A 7749-nucleotide genomic window follows, 5' to 3' on the forward strand; every position below is an offset into this window, starting at 1 on the left:
TGATCTCAGTCTAAAATCCTCATTGATGATTGGAATTCTAGAAAGCAACTGCACTTCTGAGATTAATGTCCCTGGGTCCATTAGTATTCAGTACAAATAGGCTCCCGATTGCGTCTTATGTAGGTTGCTCATTCTTTGAATCGTCTGTATTTAAGACATTTTAGGAGGTAGATGGGGACCTTTGAGTGCTTTCGGGTGGTGATTACAGAAAGAAGCTCTTCTTAACACCAAAGAAAATCAAGCCACTCATCCACATCAGGGCTTTTGTGTTTTCATGGCGTTAATCCTTTTCTGTGAGCCCAGGTTTAAGGCTGAAATCTCTTCAAATAGAGAGGAAGCCGAGCACTGAGCACTTACTGGGGCTTCGAGGTGCTGAATGGACAGTTCCGGCACCACCGATTCTTGTGAAGAATTTGCATCCAAAATGAAGTGCACAGCGGCGCGAGTTTCCCTGTCTCTTCTTTGGGAAACCTAGGCATTTTGCAGCTGCAATTCAAACTTTCATTATGCAAAAGCTAAAGCCACTGATGCAGAGAGAGAAAAACAGCTCTCTTAAAGGGGAAGTTTGATTATTCATCGCATCTCTGGAAACCTCCCAAAAGCAGAGTTTAAGGGTGTTTTTACCTCCCATATTCGCTTTCATATTTATGTTATTTTTAAAACGGAAAATTCCTAGAATGCTACACAGTAGCATCATATTACTAGTGGTGACCTTAGTCTGTTTGAAAAGGCACAAAAAAGGGTCAAGAAACACAAAATATAGGAAATGAAATGAAAAGTGTGGAATAACTGGTAGGTTTCATGTCTCCACATCATTCTTTTCTTGGTTGAGCTGAGAACTTTTCAGCAGCTCCTCCTATATAAATGTGGTATTACTTAGGTTGCACTTTTTATCCCTTTGGAAATCTTATTTCATAAGATTGGAAAGATGGGAATAAGTCTGATCTTTAAAGGTAAAATTCAACATCCTCGGGATGAGGGTGAGCTATGGGGAGGAGAGGGGAAGAGATGAAGGGTGGTGGGTTGGGTACATGAAAAGAAAAAGGAAAATAAATATGTTTATCCTCAAATGGTTGTGCTCTGGCCTGTCTCAAAGTCCCTCCTTGAGAGCCACAATCCAGTCGGGTTTTCAGGATTTCCCCAATGAATCTGCATGAGATCTATGTGCATGCACTGCTTTCAGTGCATATTCATTGGGGAAATCCTGAAAACCCGACTGGATTGCGGCCCTCAAGAAGGGACTTTGAGATTTCTGTTCTATGCTGATGACTTGTTAAGGGGGCCATACATTTGATATAATGCCTTTCTGTGGTACAACCAAGGTATTTAAATACTTTCTCTCTATAGTGATCTCACAGTTTAAGGGCTTAACACTTAACTAAATGGTAAGCCCATAAGTAGAAATGGACTTCTTAATATTTAGCACTCCCTAATTCCATTAGCCCACACTAAACTTTAGCAAAAGAACCTATAAGTTGGTGGGGGGTTTTTTTTTTTTGTATGTGGTGCAATGGAGGGTTAAGTAACTTACCCAAGGTCACAAGGAGCCACAGGGAGAATCAAATACCATTCCCCTGGTTTTCAGCCCACTGTACTAACCATAATGGTTTATGATTTATTAAATTTTAATCTACTGCCTCTCCTATAACAATAGGAAGGTGTGTATAAAGCAAAAATATTGAGAAAATGAAATTGAATGCCATTATAATACAGGAAATCAAGAAGCAGAAACTATAGAGCTTAATAAGATACTACAATCAATCAGATTAAGTTTTCAACTGAGAAGAGTCACACACATTACAGGGAACAATCAGCAAAGGGAAAGAGACAATGCTGTCACACAAGGTGAGGAGACCCTTCTCACCCATAAAGTCTCAAGGGAAAGGAAAAGGAGAGAGGCAGAGAGTTCAGCCATTATATCCAGGCAGCCCATATATCACGTCCATGAGACACAATATCTAGAACAGAGTGGAGAAAAAGGCTGAGAAATCTGGAGGGTTAAGTAGCATCTATGCTGAAGGTCATGTATAAGCTTAACATCGCACCCAGCAGTCTGCTCACGCGGCGGCCCAACAGGTCCAGGACCTGTGCAGTAATCCTCTATCTATACCCTTCTATCCCCTTTTCCAGTAGGAAATGGTCCAATCTTTTCTTAAACCCCAGTATTGTACTCTGCCCTATTACGTCCTCTGGAAGCGCATTCCAGGTGTCCACCACACGTTGGGTAAAGAAGAACTTCCTGGCCCTCTTGTTCTTTTATTTTTTGAAAGTTTGAAGAATCTGTCCCTCTCTACTCTCTCTATGCCCTTCATGATCATAGTTATATTCCACTTACACCTGCAAATACTATCTGTGTAATACCATTAGCCTTTCTGATTTTGAGAAGGAGGAGGAGGAGAACTTTTGTGCATGACAGAAGAGCGGGACTAAGGTGTGATTGTATGTGATGATCTTAAGGTGGCCAAACAGGTTGAAAAGGTGACGGTGAAAGCTAGAAGGATGCTTAGGTGCATAGGGAGAGGTATGGCCAGTAGGAAAAAGGAGGTATTGATGCCCCTGTATAAGACTTTGGTGAGACCTCCTTTAGAATATTGTGGACAATTCTGGAGGCCACACCTTCAAAAAGGTATATAAAGGATGGAGTCGGTGCAGAGGAAGGCTAATAAAATGGTATGTCATAAGGCGTATGGGGACAGACTTAAAGATGTCAATCTGTATACTTTAGAGCAGCAGTCTCAAACCCGCAGCCCTCCAGGTACTATTTTACGCCCCACAATCTCAGAAGTGGCACACTGGCTAGGAAGAGAAGCTCCAGTGCTGGCATCAGCTGACTTACTTCCTGCCTTCTGCCGCTGATACGCTGCCGGCACTACTCTTCTTCTCTCCCCACCCCTGGACCAGCAGCAGCAGCTCAGTGTGTTTTAACTTAGCCACAGAGCTGCTGCTAGGATTAGTTTAGCTGCGGTTTCATTAGGCAGCCTCGGGGCCTTTGCTAGGCCGGCCCGCTTTGATGATGCAAGTTGGGCCGGCCTAGCAAAACCCCGAGGCTGCTTGATGAAACCACGGCTAAACTAATGCTAGCAGAAGTTGTATGGCTAAGTTAAAAGTACACAGTGAGCTGCCACTAGGCTACAGAAAGGAGAGGTTTTGTGGACAGTTAAAGAAAAGATTTATAAACTATAAAGAGTTTTACCTCATGCAAAATTGTCATTTCTTTAATAAGACATTAACTATTTTTTCTGCGGCCCTCCAAGTACCTACAAATCCAAAATGTGGCCCTGCAAAGGGTTTGAGTTGGAGACCACTGCTTTAGAGGAAAGGCGGGAGAGGGGGGGGGGGATATGATAGAGACTAGCTTTTCGTTTTCTTCTGTCTTGAGAAAATGCAATTTGTAACTTTTACCCACCTTTGTTCCTTCCTCATGTACCTCAGTCCGTCTGTATTGTCTGTTATTGGTTTCTTATCCCCTTCTTATGATTGTATATAACATATTTTTAATTGTTACTCGCTTAGTATGTAATAAGCGATTTATCAAATTTAATAAAACTTGAAACTTGATTTAAATACCTACGTGGTGTAAATGCACAAGTAGAGTTTCTTTCATTTGAAAGGAAGCTCTGGAATGAGACGGCATAGGATAAAGTTAAGAGGTGATAGGCTCTGGTTAATCTGAGGAAAGGGTGGTACATAGAAACATAGAAGATGACGGCAGATAAGGGCCATAGCCCATCAGGTCTGCTCACTCTACTGACCCACCCCCAAGTCTACTATCCTAGGGAATCCCACTCCTGGTGACAGGTTCCCTTGGCTTAACCCTCTAAGGGATCCCACATGGGCATCCCATTTGCTCTTAAATTCTTGCACGCTGTTTGCCTCGATCACCTGCACCGGGAACTCGTTCCAAGGATCAACCACTCTCTCGGTGAAGAAATATTTCCTGGTGTCGCCATGAAATTTCCCGCCCCTGAGTTTGAGTGGATGCCCTCTTGTGGCTGAGGGTACTTTGAGAAAGAGAATCTCTTCTTCCATCTCGATATGGCCGGTAATATACTTAAACGTCTCGATCATGTCTCCTCTCTCCCTACGTTCCTCGAGTGAGTACAGCCGCAAATTTTTCAGCCTTTCCTCGTACGATAGATCCTTGAGACCCGAGACCATCCTGGTGGCCATCCGTTGCACCGACTCTACTCTCAGCACATCTTTTCGGTAGTGTGGCCTCCAGAATTGCACACAGTATTCCAAATGAGGTCTCACCATGGTTCTGTATAATGGCATTATGACTTCAGGCTTCCGGCTGACGAAACTCCTGCGGATGCAACTTAACAACTGTCTTGCCTTAGATGAAGCCTTCTCCACATGATCAGCAGTTTTCATGTCTGCGCTGATGATCACTCCCAAGTCTCGTTCTGTTGAAGTTCTAGCTAAGGTTTCACCATTCAAGGTGTAAGTTCTGCACGGATTTCTGCTGCTGAGGTGCATGATCTTGCATTTCTTAGCGTTGAAGCCCAGCTGCCAGGTCGAGGACCAAAGCTCCAACAAATGTAGGTCCTGTGTCATACTATCGGGTGAATTGCCGTCTCTCACTATATTGCATAGTTTGGCGTCATCAGCGAATAAAGTTATCTTACCTTGAAGCCCCTGAGTTAGGTCCCCTATGAATATGTTGAAAAGGAGTGGGCCCAAGACTGAGCCCTGCGGTACTCCACTGGTCACCTCCGATGTTTTAGAGAGGGTACCGTTAACTACCACCCTCTGAAGTCTGCCACTCAGCCAGTCATTGACCCATGTAGTTAGTGTTTCTCCCAGCCCCATTGATTTCATCTTGCTCAACAGCCTGCGATGCTACACCTCCTCCCATTTTGCCCTCCCTGTCCCGGCGAAGCAAGTTGTAACCCGGTATGACCATGTCCCACCCGTGGGAATCTGTGAGCCAGATCTCAGATATCGCCACCACATCCAGGTCGGCATTCCTCATTTCTGTTTCTAATTCCAGGATCTTGTTTCCCAGATTGTGGGCATTTACGTACATAGCCCTCCATGTTGTATGTTTGTTACGTCTCAGTGGGGATGTTCCCGCTTGAGCTACTTGGACAGCTTTAGAATTATTCGCATGTTTTGTACTTTCCCTAGACCCAGAGTTACAACGTGAACCTATACCGGACTCCCCAGACCCAGAACTACAGTATGTTTCTATCCCAGACTCGGAAATGTGTGTACCCTGTGGGGGTATTCCCGCTTGGGCTACTTGAACTCCTTTAGTACAATTTGCAATGTGTGTTCTCTCACTGGACCCAGAATTACAATGTGTACTCCCTCTAGACCCAGAATTACAATGTGTACTCCCCCTAGACCCAGAATTACAATGTGTACTCCCCTTAGACCCAGAACTACAATGTGACCCAGAATTATAATGTGAGCCAACCCCAGACTCGAAGGTGTGTATACTCTCCCCTGACCCAGATCGGTGTTTACTTACCTTAGTCTCAAAAAAGTATTGGCAGCTTAGCTCGCCAGGTAGGTTGTTTGTGCCCGTACCCTCCCCCAACTTACCTACTTTAAAGCCCTGTGTAGTAGGCGGGCTAGACGGTGTCCAAGGACGTTCTTCCCTCTTCTGGTCAGGTGTAACCCGTCTGGTCCCTGTAGTCCTTGCAATGCCTCTCCATGGTGCAAGAACCCAAAGTTCATCTCCTTGCACCATCCCTGCAGCCAGTCATTTGTCCTCTGGATGCGATCCTCCCTGACACTGCCCTTGCCCCTTACTGGGAGGATCGAGGAGAAGACCACCTGCGCATCCATCTTCCTCAGCTTCTCACCCAGGGCTCTGAAGTCTTCAGGTATGCTCTCCGGGGTGCTCCTGGCGGTGTCGTTGGTTCCGACGTGGATGAGAATCATGGGGAAGTGGTCACGGGGCTTGATGAGTCTGTCCAGGCAAGCGGTTACATCCTGGATCCTGGCCCCTGGCAAACAGCAGACCTCTCTTGATTGCAGGTCTGATCTACAAATTGGACCCTCAGTGCCCCTCAGCAGCGAATTCCCGATGACCACCACTCTGCGCTTCTTAGGGGTGGACCGATCTGTTGACTCCGGAACTGGAACCGTCTGCTGAACAACTTCCTGTTCCTCGTTGTCAGGACCTTCCTGTAGCAGCTGGTATCTGTTCCTCAGGGTGATTTGTGGTGTCGATGTAGAGCCGCCCTGTATGTGAGAGAAAGAGACAGAATAAGGTCTTCTGCGTTTTCCTGTGGAGGAAGTCACCAGCTGCCAGGAATCAGCGCCCCCAGCCACTTCCTGTATTCCGACAGTTGGTCTCAAGTTTGCAGGTTTGGATGCTTTGGGTGTCTCTAGGATGGTCTTGTCAGGTTCCTGTTCGGCGATCTGAGACAGCTCCTGGATGACTCAGTCGATGAAGGTCTCGTCGTCTCGGATACATCTTAAGCGCTGAACCATCTCTCTCAGGCTCCTCAGCTCTAGCAAAAGGCTTTCATCTGGCTGATCCATCCCTTCCGTCTGTGTGGAGATTGTAGACATCTTTGAGTGGATGGCCTCGGTCTGTACAGAGACCTCTGCCCTCCGTCCTGGCTTCCCTTCCATCTGTACGAAGACCGTAGCCATCCCCTGGGTACTTTCGGTGACTGGACTGCCTGTCTTGATAGAAGTCTTGCTGCTTCTAGTTCTACCTGCCATTTACAAAAGTTGTTTGTTTTTTTAATATTTGTTAGGATGGGGGCTGTTAGGTGTTGTCAGAAAGTGTTGAGGTTGGAGAGATAGAGGTAGCTAGTTAGTTCTTGGTCTGGGAGATAGAGTAGTTAGTTAATTGTCAGTTAAGGTTGCCTGCTTGTTAGTGTGCTAGTGAGGTCAGTCTGATTAAATGTTAGAGGATAGCGTAGTCTGCCTGTTAAAATGGTTTGGGGATAGAGTGATTGGTTTGGTCCGCCTGTTAAGTGTGAAAGGTTTAGTTGCTTGTTGGTTAGGTAGAACGTTGAAAGTTGAAAGACTTGGAAGAAAGTTGAAGAAAGACTGAAGTCAATTGGTTAATTAGCTAGTTGTAGAAGTTAAGAGACCGGCTAAAGTTGATAGCCCTTCCTTGATGCCCTTCATGAGGCCCTTCGCAAAGGTGCTCTCGCTAAGGGATAGCACACATCTACCAGCAGGCGGAGATAGAGAAACTGAATAACAGGTGGTCCTATTGGCTGGCACTCCTCCTGTAACTCCAGTATTCTCTATCTCCCAGCAGGAAATGGTCGCTATTCAACTAGCTCCTGAATTCTGGCTTTGACTGGAACTTTATTTTCTCCTGTTGAAGTTTCTCTTCAGTGAGACTGCCATTCTGTTTCACCTGTTGAGGTTTCTCTTCAGTGAGCTGGCAATGCTATTTCTCCATTTGGTTCAGCTGGCAAACTGTGAGGCATTCTGAAAGGTTCATGTTCTAATCAGTATCCAACAGTGTCCCCTGGTCCGATTTGGGACTGTTCCTTGGTCTACTCCATGTGAGTAAGGAGTTGTATGTTCTTGTTCAGCCTAGTTGTAGGAGGGACTGCATGGCCCACTTGTACTGTAGGCAAAAGTTAGTGTCTCAAGTTTCAAGTTTTATTAAAATTTGATAAAATGCTAATCACAAGTACTAAGTGTTTGAGAATAAAAATTTAAATGGGGAACAATCAACGGACTTAAAACACAACTTTGCTTACATGAAAACGACAGGAAAGTGGGGAGAAATACAATTTTAAAAGGAGAGAGTACAATTAAGGT

Source organism: Geotrypetes seraphini, chromosome 11, assembly GCF_902459505.1.
Source record: "Geotrypetes seraphini chromosome 11, aGeoSer1.1, whole genome shotgun sequence".
NCBI lineage: Eukaryota > Metazoa > Chordata > Amphibia > Gymnophiona > Dermophiidae > Geotrypetes > Geotrypetes seraphini.